Genomic DNA, 20089 nt, shown 5'->3' with positions numbered 1-20089 from the left:
CAAAATACGTACTTTCGACCGAGGTAGTAAGAAAAGAAAATTTCGACACGAGGCGGATTCAGGTAGAGGCGTTACTTACCAAAATCGATACCTGGGATTTCGTTAATGGTGAAGTATCAAAGCCAGTTATATGTCAGGGTGACACAAAAAGTGAATCAGCGCCTAAAACGTGGATGTAAATAAGATAAAAAGGTAAATGCGGACATAATCCTGTGCATAAGCCCAAAGACGTATGGCTTAAATTGGAGTCAATCCATGCTTCAAATGGACCGGCACTATTGGAACAATTATTTTATATATTTTATATATAATATTTATTTAAGTATAAATAAAATTGGATAACGATAAATTACCCACGTGGTGTGACATATGTCAACGAGGTAAACAATCAAGGACATCCTTTATTGACAGAGAAGTAAGAAGTAAGCAGTTACTGAATATTGTTCATTCAGACATCTGCGGACCAATGCGACTCAGAACCAGTGGTGGATCAAGGTATCTTCTAACATTTAGGTGTATTTTCTCATGTCAAAAGGAGAATTTCTTGAAAAATTTAAGGAGTACAAAAGAACTGTCGAAAAACAAACTGGTAATGAAATTAAGAGAGAATTAGCTGAGAAATTGAAGATCAAAGAATGCTAAGTTTTTTTTGGAATAGAAATTAACCAAAGCAAGAAAGGAGTAACACTTAAACAAAAAAAATATGTTTTAGAGAAATTCAGAATGGTAGATTGCAATCCAGTTAAAACACCCTATGACTGCCACTCAAAAGTTAACAGAGATTTAAAAATGTTCAAAGTCCCCACACGATACAGAGAATTAATTGGTAGTCTAATGTACTCTAATGCAGCCGATCAAAACTGGGGCTTTACAATAATTAGCTGTGTCTTTCTGACAATCGAACCTGGATTTGAGCCGCTTTTTCAGTTTCTTATTTCACGGTTTTTGTCTCTTTATAGGAACTTCTTCTGAAATGGAACTGGCGAAGTGCCGTGTGGTCCCAATAGGACTCTGAAGCACTCGAACTTCTTGCAGGCACGCTTGCTGTTTTCGCATTTCATGACCGCTAATTCAGTTATTAAATTGTTTATAGTACGAAAACCAAAACACAATTCAGTTGTTTCTTGGATTGGTAACCATGATTATGCGATTATTGCTTTCGCATAATGTCTTGATTGGCATTGTCAGCACCAATACATTCCGCTGACTTGCCAAGACTCAGCGGTATATCTGGGTCACGCTTTACTGGTGTCAATAAACTATTGTAATGTTTTGTAATATCAGACTATAATTAAAAGCGTGACGAAGATCAAGTAACAGGACAGAAGTGTGTGAACTACAACAGAGGTCACGAGTCGCCCGGTGGATACCAGTGAACCCCAAGAGCAGCCCTGAAGATGGTCCCTTACTTATATTTGTAAGTTAGACAATTTGTAATGTGTTTTTTCTATATAAACTATGAATAAAATTGTATTTATTCTGTACTGGTGTTTATCTGAGCTACTCCCCAACCCCCAATAAGTCACGGGTGTGACAATATATTATAAATAATTATGTTATATATAGCTGTAAATCTTTCTACTGAATAATTGGGGGTTGAAAAAATCGACAATGTGTCGAAACCATTTTATAACACCAAACTAAATTATCGACTTAAGTTAAACTAAGTAATTTTATTTGTAAAGTTAAGTTATATTTAATTATTTGTGAATCTCATTTATAGTCTTCCAGTGTAGGTTGAAATATAAGGATGAGATTGATTCGAAACGGTTCTACCATCAACAAAATTATAACAAATCGAAAAATCATCACGATATTTCTTTGCTCTGTCAATTTGCTGACACCGTGGATTAAAAGGAATCGAATTATAAGAAAAGATATAACTGAACCACAATTTGGTGAAATACAATATAAGAATCAAATCAAGTTTTGCTTGGGAGAAGACAACTTTGTTCTATATTACATACTTGTGACATATGTCATAAGGAAACGTAATCTTAGCAACATAAATGTTATTTTATTTTTTGACAAACAATTGGTTGCTATTGAAACTTGAAATAAATGTCGACGAGAGATCTGCAACTGATTTGATTTCAGTGACCTTCAGGGCACGTAATCTAAACCTTCAGACAGTAAGTTGCTATTTTTGTAACTGTTTAAATATTTCACCTTTTTAAATCAACAGTAAATTCACGTAGGTGATTCTCTCAGCTTGAATAACTGAGCGACAGATTTCAACTATACACTGAATTTTTCTTTTTCAACATTGGTTATCACCCTCAAATAATATACTAATCTTTCCATAATTTTATATCGCAAATTATTTAGATTCCTCATGCCTGGACGACAAATTCAAACAATATCAACACAACTTATAAACCAAATCATAAAATAGTAATTTCTATTTTACAATTTTCTGCGTAAATATTGATTTGCAATCTTTGTTCGGTTGAAACTTATAATTAATGGCTTTATCATTTGCAGTTCTGCTAAAATTTTCATCTATTTTGGTGCATATATATTTTTGGTGTCTCCATATTTTCTTGACAGTATGCCTGTTTTGACAACACACTGACAACATCGAGAACTAAAGATGGAGTATTTTCGTTCTGCTTATTCGCGATTCTGATCATAGAATGAAGGTATTTTATACTTCCAAACATCGCGGACCCTTGTATCCTATTAAGCACTATTCTTCTAAAATATCTGCAATAATAATAATAATAATATCATAATTGAAAAGAAAGTTAATGCTCCTATAGACATTCAAGTAGTGAGACACAATTTACTTGCTTTACCTATATGCTCCATATTTGCTTTAAAAATATGTTAAAATCGTGGTAGTAACTCTCCATATGCGATGGGATGTACATAGAGTTCTTAGGATGCTTTATTTAAATTTGCCATCTGTAAAAAGAAATAATTTTTGAGGGTATTGCAAATATTATCTTCAAAAATTGATTGAATAAATCATATTGTAGAAGAGATTGAAAAACACAGTGACCAAAGGTTTTTTTGAAAGAAGGAAAATAATGGAGCGATTTTTAATTAGGGATGACTCAATTTGATTATACGGCGTTGTAGTACACTGATTCAGTCAACCAAAGGGGCGGTATAAATAACAGGATATTGTACACTAAATACTCTCTGTACTATGTAATATTGTATAACTTTGATTAACTTTTGATATATATACAAATCGGAATTCTTTTTTGCAGTTTCTAAGACATCTTGGTGTTTTGATAATATATCATATGCCTAACTTTACTTAAATGAATTTTAATATGATTGGTAATATTTTGATTCAGCAAAATTAAAGCCCACGGGAATTTTTCATGTGACTTGATTTTCGAGAATTTCATGACGAATTAACACTATTTGAAATCAGAGCTCTAAAATAGATATATTTCGTTATTAATGTAATTGTCACAATATTCCGCCTTGATTAACTGCAATAAATTATGTATCTAAGGGAATCCAAATTTAAAAAACAATACAACACTTATTGTAAATTAGCAACGGTTATTTACAATTGTTCCTACAACTTAATTTGAAATATTATCAATTTCAACATTCAAGAGATGCTGTGAAACTTGAGAACACTAGGTATCTCATCATTCAAAAACTCAACAACTACATACACACCATCAATTTATTTCAGATGTAATTCATAACACATAATTTCTTAAAAGAGTCAAATTTGATGATTAACATCAATGGGTTGAATTTAAATGGAAAATGTGTAGGGTTTAACATAATGGTTAAGGCTTGAGTAATACCATATGGAATAAATAATGAAATTATTTACTAACAATTTCTTAAAACAGGAGAATAAGTTTTTGAGAACTCTGGACCTGTACGTTTGTTTTGACAACTGACTGACAACTGATATTTCAGTTATTTCATTTTGCTTGTTGGTCGATTTTATTTTGGCGATACCAAATATAGAAAGATGATATTCTAAATTGTCGAGAGATTCTGAACACATGGTTCTATAATAATAATGACGGAGCTATCCTCCTGTGACAGTTAACAGTGAAACATTCTTCTGAAACAATTTAATTTACAATGCGAAAAAACATCTTATTATTGAAAATAAAGCTTACGCTATAACAGAGTCAAGAATTGAGACACAATTTTCTTAGAAAAGCATTTATTTGGAATACCGATCAGACATGTGTTAGATGATGATATTCTTCCAGGTAAATAGAAAGGAAGAATGTATGAATATTGAATGTGTTTCTTTTGTTTGATAAACAAACTGCCTTCGTTGCTAATGAACCCAGATTATGTACAAAACTATTCTTTGGTAAATTTACCTTCTAAACTTGTTCATTTAGTTATTGCGAAGAGCACAAAAAACTTGAGCAACTTTTATTTATCTTCTAAAGGGTTCTTATCCCATCAAATAACATTCGCAAAGTTCAATTTATATTGTGCATCACAATCTTCAAGTTTTGATTCACCACCACGATTTGAACTTTATTTTAAAGCAAGTATGGAGCATGTAGGTAAAGTAAATTGTGTTTCACCTCTTGAATGTTTATAAAGATTTTTTAGAAAAATACTACTTAATAGGATCCCAGGTTCCTAGAATCTACTAAGGCCAAGTTGTCCAATTTGTCAGCTCTCAAGAAAACGTGGAGACACTTAAAATATATATGCACAAAAGTAGATGAAAATTTCAACAAAATTACAAATGATACAGCTATTAATTATAAATTTCATCTGAACAGAGATTGCAAATCAGAAAATTGTAAAGTGGAAATCACTTTTTCATGATTTTGTAAATAAAATGTGTTGACATTATTTGAAGTTGTCATCTAGAGATGAGGAATCTAATTAAATTTTGACATAAAATTAGCAAATTTGGAAAGATTGGTATCTTAGTGTTATTTGAGGGTAATAATCCAACCAAACGTGATAGAAAAAATTCAGTACCTAACTGAAATTTGCCGCACTCTAATTCTTGCTTAAAGAATCAACTACGTGAATTAACTTTTGATTTAAAAAGGTGAAATAATTAAACATTTACAATAATAGCAACCTACTCTCTGAAGGTTTCGATTACGAGTCACTGAAATCAAATCAGTTGCAGATCTCTCGTCGACATTTATTTTGAATCAAAGAAATAGTGTCTGTGATTCTGCAGATAATTAACATGTGAATAGAAATTGCTTTTGTTAACATTGTTAACTTTATACTTAAATGCCGATATATACTTTGTTGCTAAGAGAGGTGAGGGATGTCGTCTTTCAAGTAAATTTGATTTGATCTTGCATTGTATTAATATTACATCAAGTTGTGGTTCAGTTATATTTTTTGGTATAATTCTATTCGTTTGAATCCACAGTGTCAACAAATTGACAGAGCAAAGAAATATCGAGATGAGATGAATTATACTAAATGGTAGAACTGTTCCGAATCAAATTCATCCTTATATTTCAACCTACACTAAATGACCATAAATGTGATTCCCAAATATTTATATATAATATAACTTTCCAAATAAAACTACTTTGTGTACCTTTAAGTTATGTGATTTATTTAATATAAGTTTGGTTGTTAACAAATGGTTTCGACCCATTGTCGATTTTTTTAACCTTCAACTATTCAGTGGAGGTACTTAAAAGTTATATGCAACATATTTTTTTAGGAAACACATTTAGTGATTACAGTACAGATTAAAATTTAAGGAAAAATTACTTCGGCACTAATCTAAAATTATAATTGCTATAAACAAGCTTCATTCTCAGATGATAGATGAGTTGAAACCTAGATCCACACTATGGAAACATTTCCATAAAATGAAAGTACTTGCTATATACAGAGATAGAAATGTGGAACTCAAACGGGAACATTCCAGTCCTCAGCCTTTTTGGTAGAACTTTTGAATACGGTTTCTTGGTAATGATGTTTTCTTCTTTATTGTGATTTTTTCTTGTACTTTTTTCGGATTTCTTGGATTTTTTTTCATATTTCATAGCCTCAGAGAAAATATTTGCCGATGTCGTCAGGTTGTGTCGTGGCTCATTTCATCTTCATTTATATGATGGTAATCAGCCTTTCCATGTGAACGTAACTCCTCGTGCCCAACGAATCGTCGAAATACTTTAAAAAAGATATATAAAATTAATATTAAATATTAATTTTATTATATATACCAATTTTATTTGTTTTTCATTTAATTTAAATAATTTAATTGTGTGTTTTAACATAAAATATGTCATTAATTATAAAAATCTTGAATGCAGATGAAAATTATACTTACATTTAAATCCAATTCTTGGGCCACTAGAATCTCTACACCATTTGCCTTTTGCATCGTACTTTAAGATTTCAATCTTAATTTATTCTGAAAACAAATTAATTAGGTATTAATGTGTTGTTTTAAGGAGCGTCATATACATGAAAGTACTTATTCTTTGTTTAGTTGGGAATTCCTGTAAGTAAATTAATGAATTTAGACAAAAATATTCCCTAAAAATAACAGTTTGATACGATCTGTTTCATTTCTAGCATTACTATACACAAGTATTTCTTCCGATTATCATTTCCAATGAGGCAGGGACTCATTAATAAAAGCGAGAATATTTATCTAATAATTTTGAATTGAAGCGTAGGAGCAACTTCAGAGAAACGTGGTTCGTATGAAACAAAAGTTTGAACTGATTAAAGTTTGGTGGCAAACAAGTAAAGAAAACTTTTTGGTCTACCTGATTTTATGAACAAAATTGAAATTAGTTTATGACAACGAAATTCAAATGACTACAAATGAATAACGAATTAATAAATAAAACATTGAAATTTGTTTATGGGAACGGAATTCAAATGTCTACAAATGAATAACGAATAGTTAATGTTATAAGCTCTTTAGAGAACAACTTAGGAAACTTAGTCTTTAATTTTTTTACATGTAGATAAAGTAGGAACATATTGTATAAAATTTCATAAGACACAATCAACCAATGATAATTGATAGTTTAAAGTGTAAACCTCAGTACTCATGCAAACACTATACTTACTCATCATTGGTCCAATTCACTCGAGGCAAGTTATGTTAGAGTATCTAGACATCGTGTATAACGGTTGTGATGACAACGGAGAATAAAAACAACAGAAGAGCGTAGTTATAGAAACAGAGTTAAGTTGTAAGAGCAGAGTTAGTTGTATACAGCCCACCAATGTTGTAAAATAGTCAATAAGCGTTTTACTGAGTACCTTGCATTATCATTCCACGTCGCCTTGTAAGCAGGCATATTCTAACTATTAACTTTTGTATTTTGACCTTAATGGAAACAAATACTTCCAGTGCTTCCGTGTCCTTTCGGTGAGCACAGGGGTGCGTCGTCAGGATTTCGAGAACACCTCCATAGGCGTATCCCACTTTATGGAAGACTTCTGCGTATTGGAGGTGTGGGGTGGCTGGTCGGGAGGAAGGATTGGTGTTAGGGTTAGAAGTAGGAGTACTTCCAGGATTTACCCCTGGTATCTGTAGCTTAGCAGACAGCTTAATGCATTACTTACTTTCATTCGGTGTAATTCACCCTCTAGTTCCGAGATTTTAATCTTAACGTCTAGTTTTCAGGTACCTCTTGGCTTATCTTTTTCGCGGACTCTACACATGGTTTATTGGTTTAGTAACCGAGGTTACTAAATATGGCAACTTATAACTAAATTCAAACAGAAGGACGAACGTTATCTCTAACTCCATTTGGGGGTCTGATGTCGGTGTGGCGCTTCGCCGAATTTTGCTGTTGTTACTTACTTTAGATAGTTAACTCTTTCGGAACTTCGAACGGAGTCGTGCTCAGGGTTTACCGCGCGGTTGACCTTTCTTTCTGCCAATAGAACCTGGATTTGAACCGCCTTTTCCTTTTCTTCATTCACGGTTTTTGTCTCTTAGTATGAACTTCTTGTGGAACGGAACTGGCGATGTGCCGTCCGGTTCCAATAGGATTCGGAACCACTCGACATTTTGCAGGCACACTTGCTGTTTTCGCATTTCATTATCGCTAATTCGGTTATTAAACTGTTTATAGTACGAAAACAAAAATTTAATTCAGTTGTCTCTTGGATTGGTAACAAAGATTACCAGACAAGTAAACAAATTTTTTCATTTGTCTGAATTTGGTAACTAACTAAATTCAGACAAAGGAGGGACACTAAATAAAAACAAAAATATCACTACAAACACTTTTGAAAACTGAGGTGTGAGTGTGATGAGAATAATAGTCGATGTTACAAGAAAACTAATCGTTTATTATATTATTACAAAGTGTGCACTCGGCTAGAAACGTCAAAGACTAAAACCTAAGAACTAAAAACCCTTCGTAGCATGACGCTTGCGTTAGGGCATCTATACAGAGGGGTTCCAAGTATCAATGTGCAGTTTCATTCCTTAACAAACACTTTTCCGTAGTTGCTACTCAAATTTGGATAAATGACGATTGTTACCGCTGCCATTGGTAACGACAGAAAGGTATTTTATTGTTAGCGACTTTTGTCAATTGTTCAAAGTGCAACCAGGGAATATTGTTGATAGTAACAATTTTTGTTTGAGTTGTTCGTCCTTCCTCTGCCTGCATTTAGTTATAATAATTACCATAATCGAAAGAGAAGAGTTGTTAACGCTAATCCCAAATCTTTATCCCAACCAGCCACCCCCACTCCTGCAAAGTCTTCCAGCTCCAAAACGCAGGAACTCGGACACCCCCAAGGAGGTGATGTCGAAATTGTCTATCTACGATGCACCAGTTATGGTTCAGTATTCAAATTTATGTATATTGAATTGTATTAGAGTATTTTAGACCAAGTACACTAAGAATTAGAAGAGACTTCTCATAGAGAAGAAAATTTTAAACTGGTTTGGGAAAAAACAGCACTAATGATTAGCCGTCTCAGATCTCAGTTTCGGTTAATAATTTTTGACAACTCATTGACAATCTTGGCAACTGATCTTTGTGTAATTTCGTTTCGTTTGGTGTCCAATAATATAATGCTCTAAAGGCGAATTACTGAGAGAGGTTATTTCAATTTGCCAAAATATGCGGAAAGTAGGAAGGTCCTAATTATGTGATGTGAATTTATAAGTTTAACAAAATTGAAAAAAAGCAGCTAAAAAAGATGTTTAAGTTTTATTATTATCTTATCAAAGAAAATATATAAAATTTTGATATTTGTTAGGAATAGCAATGTCTAATTAACAATTCACACACTTTTGTCGATGCATATTCTTCAGACAACAAAAGTATGATTTACTTTTGATTAATAAACATATCGCCTTCATTGCTGTTGAAACCTGAATATGTACAAAATATCATTTGATTTCAAAACTGATCTTGAACAATTATTTGGTAACTTCTTAAAATTTCGTCATTGAAAAGACAAAAACAACAAAAGAAATAAGTATTTACACTTCGTTAGCTGTTTGTTTCACTTCTTTTCCTTCAATGCAGACACAAATCTAATATTTTTGTTTATATTCAAAACGTAATTATAATTTTGTCCAGATTGATGTTTTCAATGAACTCAGAAGTCTTTATTTATCTAGTAATAGAGGTCCTCATGATATTCTTTCTACAGTATTGAATGAATTGTGGATTTTCATTAACAAAGCCTCTAACAATGAAACTTAATATGTTTTTAAAATCTACTTTATTTCCTAACGTACGTAAAAAATCATTTGTTATACCTATCTTAAAGGATGGAGATAGTTTACTTGTTGTTTTCCAAGATTGTCCAAAAAAATCATTTCCAAAATAATTATGCCATAGTTCCAAAATATTATAAATGAGAGTCTACATGAATTTTGCAAATATAAATCTTCTGCGACCAACCTTCTTATTTATAAACTCTCGACAGTTGGTGCTCTTGAAATTCATTTACAGGTTGATGCTGTTTATACAGACATTTAAAAGGCATTTGATAGAATCTGCCATGATTTATTGTTTGCTAAACTAAATGGGCTGGATTTGACAAGTAATTTTTCCACTGTAAATAATCATAACGATTGTAATGTAAAGTGATTAGTTTTTATAAAAAAAATTAATCAACACCATATTCGCAAGTTATACTTTAGATAAAAGATATTAATGTAATGTGTTTGAAATTTAAAAATGAGTAATAGATTGGGCGGTAGTTTTTCTAGAAAAGTTGGTTCGGCTCAAGCTAAACTGAATTTGGGTAAATGTAAAAGAAAAGCTGGAGAATATCTTGATGCGTTTGCCCACACATTAAAGTAGCTTTTTACACAAATACTGCTGTAGGATCCCAGGTTTTGCGATGTTTTGTCGTATAAAATAACCTCTTTCCATAATCGGTATCGCGATTATAAGTACAGCAATTAAGCAGAACGAAATACTCTCACATTAGCTGTCAAAATTGCCAGAGTTGTCAAAACGTGCGGACTCCTTAGGAACTCGTTAGGAATATTTAAACAATTACAATAATGGCAACTTGTTGCCATTATTGTGGAGATGTCGATTACTAGTCCTGAAAGTAACGGAAATCAAATTAGATGCAGATCTATCGTCGACATACAAAAACTGTCTGTGATTCTGATAGATAATTAACATGTGAAAAGAAATTGTTTTTGTTAACTTTGTTAACTTTATATTTCCATTAGAATAGATTGCTGTTAAGAGAAGTTCCAACTATTATAATTTAATTTGAATATGTGATATGAGGGATGAAATTGACGTGAGGGATGAAATTGAAAACAGGATAACTAGATGTATATACGCATAAATAAAATTTTAATTAATTAGTAATTACAAAACTAAACATTTGGGAGTGGGTGTGGGATTGAGTGACATTTTGCGAACTTTCAAGTTTCAATTACAACGAAGGAATTTCGTTTATCAAATAAAAGAAAATAACATTTATGTTGCTAAGATTACGTTTCCTTGTGACATGTGCCAGACGTTACAATATAAACAAAACATGTCCAATTAAACCTTATTCGAAATATGTAATTTAGAAAAAAGTTGTCTTCTTTCAAGTAAATTTGATTTGTTTCTTTCACAGTATTAATTTTACATCAAATTGTGGTTCAGTTATATTTTTAATATATTTCTATTTGTTTTAATCGAAAGTGTCAACAAATTGACAGAGAAAAGAAATATCGAGATGATTTTTCGATTTGTTATAATAACTTTAATGACAGTGATTCATTTATTTAATGACCACGTTACAAATCACATCTGTGTGTGAAATGATATGGTCAAATGTCACGTGTTGATTACCAGGAAACTTTTGCACAAACAGTCAGGTGAGATTCAATACGATTGTTACTATCTGTGGCTGTACAAAATAATCACAAAATCAAGTAACTAGACGTAAAGACAGCATTTTTATATGGAGAACTTGAACACACCTATTTATGCCTTAACAAGAAGGGTTGGATCATGACGAAAACATGGTATGTAAATTGAACAAGTCACTATATGGGTTAAAACAATTCCCTCGCTGCTGGGATGCAAAATTCGACTCTCCACCGAAAAGAGTTTTAGTAGTAGTTTTAGTATTTATACGGAACAAATTTTAAACAGATTTGAAATGACTAATGCTAATCCTAATATTGTTCCAGTCGACCCTCACATAAAGCCACAGTGGGAAGATACTACCTCACTTCTGCTGTTCATAATAACACAGCTTGTTCCGTCAAATTTTATTTGGCTACCATCGCAAATAATCTGACTTAGAGACAATAGATTTGTTGCCAGTTTAGGAACACTTAATACTTTTGTAAAAAGCACCTTTTTGTTTTGACCTTCATCGTCATAATGGTCCAAACTCACTTGTACTGAACATTGCACAGATTATACTTTGTTGTCTGCGACTCTGATTTTATGTATGACAGGAGCCGTCATATTTTCAAGCATGTTCTTACGTCTTGTCATGTGTGACGATGCACCGGAAGCCACTTGCCATGGGTCATTTTGGCTGGATGTTGCCTCAAACACAACAGCATATGATGAACTACTTGCTTTTTGTTGAACATTTATGGTCCTGGATTTGCATTTGAGGACTTTTATGACCTTACTTATTACAAGTGTAGCTCCCTTATTTTCTTGTGGTTGTTCTTGTTGACTGAGAATACTGTTGAGTCACTTTCAGATTGTTTAACATCTTGTGATAGTTTTGATTTCACAGATATTGAAGTTATCTTCATGCCGGAGCTTTCAATAGCAATAATCATTGGTTGATAGGAGCAGTACACATAATTTTGCTCACATATTTCTCTACGTTTTGACATACAGTAAGTGAAGTATTATAGAGATCACGCAGCAGCCCATCACAGCGTGTCAACAAAGAGTCATCAAATACTTATGAAAACGTATCCCATACTTCTTTTGCAGTACTACTCTCTTGCATGTGCACGTAATTTATTTAGTCAACTAGTAAATTTATCTTAGTTTTTGCCTTTGTGTCTCGTTTTGTGTCCACAATGACACATGTGGTGGGGTCTATGCAGTTCCACAACTCCTCTTGCTGTAGGTATGTTTTTAGAGCAAATCGCCATGTTACGTATCTGTGTATCTCGGCCGGTTAACTTTTCAATTAATGCCAATTGATTGTTTGCTGACAATTTAAGAACCCTTATTCCAGGTGTTACGAGAAAACACTTTTCAATTGTCGTATTGACGTTTTAGGTTAACTTCATTACTTTTCTCAGTAAGTAAGCCATTCTGGGCTTCCCTGGGCTTTTCTAGCTCCTTAACCTGTTAATTTTTCTTAAAAGAATTTATTATTTCAGAAGAAAAACTTATGTTTAAGAATTTAGTGTTAAAATTACAACTTAACTGTCTACAGGCGCACAATACAAATTACAATTTTAACAGTTTATGTGTAGTTTCAGTACACTCCTACAGGTCATCTCAACAGTTACAATTGGATTCCCAAGAGGAAATGAAACATTATTTGTTTTAAGATGTGTTATAATTTTTCATTCTTTATAATAGCCTAAGCTACATTGCGCTGTAAATTGAGAAGAATGCTTCAGATAAACTATTTTTGGTTAACAAGACAGCATTAAATTAACTGAGGAATGCATATTATCGGATTTTGTAAGCTGGGTCAGCTCGTTGATTAATATTTATGTGATCCCATTTTCCGCACATTTTGGCAGACTGAAATATCCTCTTTCTGTAATTCGCCAAAGAGCATTATAGGAACGGACACCAATCAAAACAAAATTACACAAAGATCAGTTGTCAAGATTGTCAGTGGGTTGTCAAAAAATACGAGCCGAAACTGAGACTGAGACGTCTAGCCATTAGCGCTACCAAATAATTCCAATCAATTAGAAACGTTAAATAATTACTTTAATAACCAGGAGTTTATTTTCTATGGAAAGGCTCTTCTAATTCTTAGGCACATGGTCTAAAATACTTTAATACAATTCAATATACATAAATTTCAACACTGAACCATAAATGGTGGGGTGCGTCGTAGTTACACATTTTCGACATCACCTCATTGGGGGTGACCGAGTTCCAAGAAGTTTTCTGAGTTTTGAAGCTGGGAGACTTTGCAGGAGTAGGGGTGGCTAGTTGGGACAAAGATTTGGGATTAGCGGTAGGAGTAGGGGTACCATCAGAGTTTACCGATAGTATCCCTAGTTTAGACGACAAAGCTGTGTAAGCACTCTTTCACTCTCTGTATCTCACCTTCTAGTTCCAAAATTTTATTCCTAAGGAAATCGGGTACCTCTGGAAACGTCAGCAGACTTTTGGGGTTTATTGAGTTTTTCACTTAGCTTTTCTTTTTTCCGGACCCTACACATAGTTTATTGGTTTAGTAACCGAGGTTACAAGCCAAATTAACAACTCTTCTCTTTCGATTATGGTAACTATTATAACTAAATTCAGACAAAAGAAGAACGAACAACTCAAAAAAAAATTGTAAATTTCAACAATATTCCCTGGTTGCTACCCACACTTTGAACAATTGACAAAAGTCGCTAACAATAAGAAACTTTTCTGTTGTTATCAATGGCAGAGGTAACGATCGTCATTTAACCAAGTTTCGGTAGCAACTACGGAAATGTGTTGGTAGTGATATTTTCGTTTTTATTTAGTGACCCTATTAAAGTTCCTATTAAAAGACAAGAGCCGAGAAATAAGAAAAGGAAAAGGAGGCCCAAATCCAGGTTCTATTGGCAGAAAGGAAAGCGGTACCACATCCAACGACACAGCTAGTTATTGTAAAGCCTCAGTTTTGATCGGTTACCTTAGAGTACATTAGAGTACCAATTAATTCTCTGTATCGTGTGGGGTCTTTGAATGGTTTTAAATCTCTGTTAAATTTTGAGTGGCAGTCATACAGTGTTTTAATTGGATTGCAATCTACCATTCTGAATTTCTCTGATATATATTTTTTTTGTTTAAGTGTTACTCCTTTCTTACTTTGGTTAATTTCTATTCTAAAGAAAAACCTAGCAATCTTTGATCTTCAATTTCTCAGCTAATTCTGTCTTAATTTCATTACCAGTTTGATTTTCGACATTTCTTTTGTACTCCTTAAATTTTTCAAAAACTTCTCTCTTTGACTTAAGGAAAAAACCTGGCACCACCTATTATATTCGTCTATTAATGTAAGAATATATCTTGATCCACCGCTGAATCTGACTCGCATTGGTCCGCAGATATCTGAATGAACAATATTCAGTAACTGCTTACTTCTACCTTCTCTATCAGTAAAGGGTTTCCTTGCTTGCTTACCTCGTTGACATTGTCACACCACATGAGTAATTTATCATTATCCAATTTATTACCGTGTACCAGTCGCTTTCTGTACAAATCCTGTACGCCTTTATAATGTAGGTACTCTAGTTGTCTATGCCACAGGACCATTTTGTTTGAATTTCTATGCATTATTCACTTGTAGACATTTGAATTTCGTTGTATATAAACATATTACAATATTTTTCATAAAATCAAGTAGCCTAAAAAGTTTTCTTTATTTGTTTACAACAAAACTCTAATCAGTTCAGACTTTTATTTCATAAGAAACACATATTTCTGAAGTTGCTCCTACGCTTCAATTCAAAATTAATAGTTAAATATTCTCTCTTTATTAATGAGGTTCTTCCTTATTGAGAATTGTAATTAGCAGAAATACTTATGTACAGTAGTGCTAGAAATGAAACCGATCTTACCAAACTGTTATTTTTAGGGAATAGTTTTGGCTAAATTCATTATTTATATTTACAGGAATTCCCAACCAAACACAGAATAAGGCTCCATAAAATAACACATTGATTTGTTTTCAGAATAAATTATGATTATTTTTTTATTGGAGCAAAGTGGGGGAAATCTACAAGACGTAGTGCCGGACTTTACCGACTAAAAACCCCTCTCCGGGCAATGATCCGAAGATCATGACCTAAGAGTAGTTAGGTTTAGGAAAATATAAGGGAAAACTAAAGAGGTACGTAACAATCGCTACATAGTAAAGAAAAGATGTTCAAAAGAGACGCAGAGGTCTAGACAGCCAAGAGACAAGGTCTCTTGTATCTGTCGGATTCACAGGGTTGGATATCATGCAAGCATGCAATCTCCGGATTAGAGTGTTGAGAGATAGATCTCCGGAGGTTGAGGGCATGCTATTTTCTCTGAGGCTATGAAATATGAAAAAATATGCAAGAAATCCGAAAAAAGGTCAAGAAAAAGTCACAATAAAGGAGAAAACAGCAATACCAAGAAACCGTCTTCAAAAGTTCTATCAAAAAGGCTGAGGACAGGAATGTTCCCATTGAAGTTCCACATATCTGTCTGTGTATAAAGAAGGTACTTTCAATTTATGGAAAGTTTTCCATAGTATGGGCATACGTTTCAACTCAAATAACATCTGAGAATTAAGCATGTTTATAGTAATTATAATATTAGAATTGTGCCGTAGTAGTTTTTACTTATATTTTAATCTGTAATTTATGACGGAAAATGTGATTCATAAATAATTACATTGTGTATATCTGTATATTTTTTCACTGAATAATTGGATGTTGAAAAATTCGGCAATGTGTCGAAACCATTTTATAACACCAAACTAATTTTAAAATATCGACATAAGTTAAACAAAGTAGTTTTATTTGTAAAGTTATGTTATATTTAAATATTTGGGAATCTCATTTATGGTCATCCACTGTAGGTTGAAATAGGATGAGATTGATTCGAAACAGTTCTACCATCAAAAATATTATAACAAATCGAAAAATCATCACGATATCCCTTTGCTCTGTCAATTTGCTGACACTGTGGATTAAAATGAATAGAATTATAAGAAAAGATATAACTGAACCACAATTTGGTGAAATACAATATAAGAATCAAATCAAGTTTTGCTTGGGAGAAGACAACTTTTTTGCTAAATTACATACTTCTGACATATGTCATAAGGAAACGTAATCTTAGCAACATAAATGTTATTTTATTTTTTGACAAACAATTGGTTGCTATTGAAACTTGAAATAAATGTCGACGAGAGATCTGCAACTGATTTGATTTCAGTGACTTTCAGGGCACGTAATCTAAACCTTCAGACAGTAAGTTGCTATTTTTGTAACTGTTTAAATATTTCACCTTTTTAAATCAACAGTAAATTCACGTAGTTGATTCTTTCAGCTTGAATAAGTGAGCGACAGATTTCAACTATGCACTGAATTTTTCTCCTTCACCTTTAATTATCACCCTCAAACAACACTAATATACCAATCTTTCCATATTTGATAATTTTATGTCGTAAATTATTTAGATTCTTCATGTCTGGATGACAAGTTCAAATAATGTTAACACAATTTATAAACCAAATCATGAAATAGTGATTTCTATTTCACAATTTTCTGGGGAAATAAAGATTTGAAATCTTTGTTGGGTTGAAATTTATAATTAATAGATTTATCTGTTGCAGTTTTGTTAAAACTTTCATCTACTTTAGTGCATATATATTTTTAGTGTTTCCATATTTTCTTGGGAGTAGGCATGTTTTGACAAAACACTGACAATATCATCGAGAACTAAAGTTGTAGTATTTTCGTTCTGCTTATTCGGTTATCATATAATCGCGATACCGATCATGGAAAGAAGTAATTATATACAATCAAACATCGCGGAGCCTTGTATCCTATTAAGCAGTAATCTTCCAAATATCTGTAATAAGGTATATCATAATTGAAATGAAAGTTTATGCTCTTATAGACATTCAAGAAGTGAGACACAATTTACTTGCTTTACCTGTATGCTCCATACTTGCTTCAAAAATATGTTAAAATCGTGGTAGTAACTCTCCATATGCGTTGGGATGTAGATGGAGTTCTTAGATACTTTATTTAAATTTGCATTCTGTAAAAAGAAATAATTTTTGAGGGTATTGCAAAAATTATCTTCAAAAATTGATTGAATAAATCATATTGTAGAAGAGAATGAAAAACACAGTGACCAAAGATTTTTTTGAACGAAGGAAAATAACGGAGCGATTTTTAATTAGGGATGTCTCAATTTGATTATACGGCGTTGTAGTGCGTTGATTCAGTCAACCAAAGGGGCGGTATATATAACACGATATTTTACACTAAATACTCTCTGTACTCTGTAATATTGTATAACTTTGGTTAACTTTTGATATATATACAAATCGGGATTTTTTTTTACAGTTTCTAAGACATTTTGGTGTTTTGTTAATATATCTTATCTCCTAACTTTATTTAAGTGAACTTTAAATATAATTGGTAATATTTTGATACAGCAAAATAAAAGCCCACGGGAAATTTTCATGTGGCTTGATTTCCGAGAATTTCATGATTAATTAACACTATTTGAAATCAGAGCTCTGAAATAGATATATTTCGTTATTAATGTAATTGTTACAATATTCCGCCTTGAATAACTGCAATAAATTCTGTATCTAAGGGAATCCAAATTTAAAAAAACAATAGAACACTTGTTGTAACCTAGCATCTGTAATTTACAACTGTTCCCAAAACTTAATTTAAAATATTAACAATTTCAACATTCAAGAGATGCTGTGAAACTTTAGAACAGTAGGTGTCTCACCATTAAAAAAATCAACAACAACATACGCGCCATTAATTTATTTCAGATGTAATTCATAAGAAATAACACATAATTTCTAAGGTAAGTCAAATTTGATGATTAACATCAGTGGATCAAATTTAAATGGAAAATGTGTGTGGTTTAAATTAACGGTTAAGACTTGAATAATACTATTTGGAGTAAATAATTAAATTATTTATTAACAATTTCTTAAAACGAGAGAATAAGTTTTTGAGAACTCTGGTTCTGTACGTGTTTTGACAACTAACTGTCAACTGATGTTGGAGTTTTTGCTTGTTGGACGATTTTATAATGGCCTTACCAAGTACACAAAATTGTTCTTCTAAATTGTCGAGATATTCTGAACACAGGATCCTATAATAATAATCGAGGAGCTATTTTCCTGTCACAGTTAACTGTGTAGCATTCTGCTGATATAATTTAATTTACAATGCGAAAAAATATCTTATTCTTGAAAATAAAGCTTACGCTATAACAGAGTCAAGAATTGAGACGCAATTTACTTGGAAAATCATTTATTTAGAATACCGATCAGACATGTAGTAGATGTTAAGATTCTGCATATAGCATATAGATAAACCAAGTAAATTGTGTGTCACCTCTTGAATGTTTATCTTTCTTTTCAGTTATGTTATACCTTATTGCACGGTAAAGTAGTTTTTTTAGAAAAATACTATTTAAAATGATCCCAGGTTCCTATAATCGCTATTATAAGATTAGCAACTAATTAGAATGAAAATACCCCAACATGCCCAAGTAGTCTAATTTGTCAGCAAGTTGTCAAAACGTGCGTAGCGGTTACGAGCTCTCAAGAAAACGTGGAGACACTTAAAATATATATGCACTAAAGTAGATGAAAATTTCATCAAAATTACAAATGAGCTATTAATTATAAATTTCAACTCAACAAAGATTGCAAATTTTTACACAGAAAAATGTGATTTGATTTTGTTTATAAATTGTGTTGTCATTATTTGAACTTGTCATCTAGACATGAGGAATCTAAATAAATTTTGACATAAAATTAGCAAAATTAGAAAGATTGGTATCTTAGTGTTGTTTGAGGGTGATAATCCAACCAAACGTGAAAGAGATAAATTCTGTACCTAGTTGAAATTTGCCGCTCACTAATTCTTGCTTAAAGAATCAACTACGTGAATTATTTTTTGATTTAAAAAGGTGACATATTTAAACAGTTACAATAATAGGAACCTACTGTCCGAAGGTTCCGATTACGAGTCACTGAAATCAAATCAGTTGTAGATGTCTCGACGACATTTATTTTCCATCAAAGGAATACTGTCTGTGAATCTGACAGATAATTAACATGTGAATAGAAATTGTTTTCATTAACTTTATACTTAAATGCAGAAATATATTTTGCTACTAAGAGACGTGGGGGATGAAGTTGAAAACAAGTAACTTGCCTGATGTATATACACATAAATGAAATTTTAATTAATTAGTACTTACAAAATTAAACGAACATTTTGGAGTGAGTGTTGTATTGAGTGATATTTTGCAATCTTTCATGTTTCAGTAGCAACGAAGGAAGATTGTTAGTCAAATAAGAGAAAATAACATTTATGTTGCTAAGATTACGTCACCTTATGATGTATGTCAGCCTGTCCAATTATAGGCAAGAGTTATGGTTAATTCAATTAAACCTAATTCGAAATATGTGGTTTGGAATCACGTTGTCTTCTTTCAAGTAAATTTGATTTGATCTTATATTGTATTAATATTACATCAAAATGTGGGTTCAGTTATATTTTTTGTTATAATTCTATTCGTTTGAATCCACAGTCTCAACAAATTGACAGAGCAAAGAAATGTCGAGATGAGTTATAATAACTTTAATGGTAGAACTGTTCCGAATCAATTTCATCCTTATATTTCAACTTACACTAAATGACTATAAATGTGGTTCCCAAATATTTAAATATAATATAACTTTCCAAATGAAACTACTTTGTTTAAGTTTTGTGGTTAATTTAATTAATTTTAACCTC

The 20089-nt window shown here is 32.1% G+C and overlaps 1 long non-coding RNA gene across 2 annotated transcripts in view; it reads right to left on the bottom strand.

Annotated features, from left to right (window-relative positions):
- Positions 1-20089, bottom strand: part of LOC126264213 (uncharacterized) — a 48519-nt gene that overhangs the window by 17273 nt on the left and 11157 nt on the right. The window contains exons 1-2 of one of the 2 annotated variants that reach the window (XR_007546972.1): positions 6272-6544; positions 5604-6111 (exon numbers count right to left, since the gene is read on the bottom strand). This is a non-coding gene — a long non-coding RNA (uncharacterized LOC126264213). Of the gene's footprint in view, positions 1-5603; positions 6112-6271; positions 6545-20089 lie in introns of those variants that run through there. The other variant, XR_007546973.1, reaches the window with a different exon arrangement.

Source organism: Aethina tumida, chromosome 1, assembly GCF_024364675.1.
Source record: "Aethina tumida isolate Nest 87 chromosome 1, icAetTumi1.1, whole genome shotgun sequence".
Classification (NCBI taxonomy): Eukaryota; Metazoa; Arthropoda; class Insecta; order Coleoptera; family Nitidulidae; genus Aethina; species Aethina tumida.
This window is presented reverse-complemented; position numbering and strand designations above follow the sequence as displayed.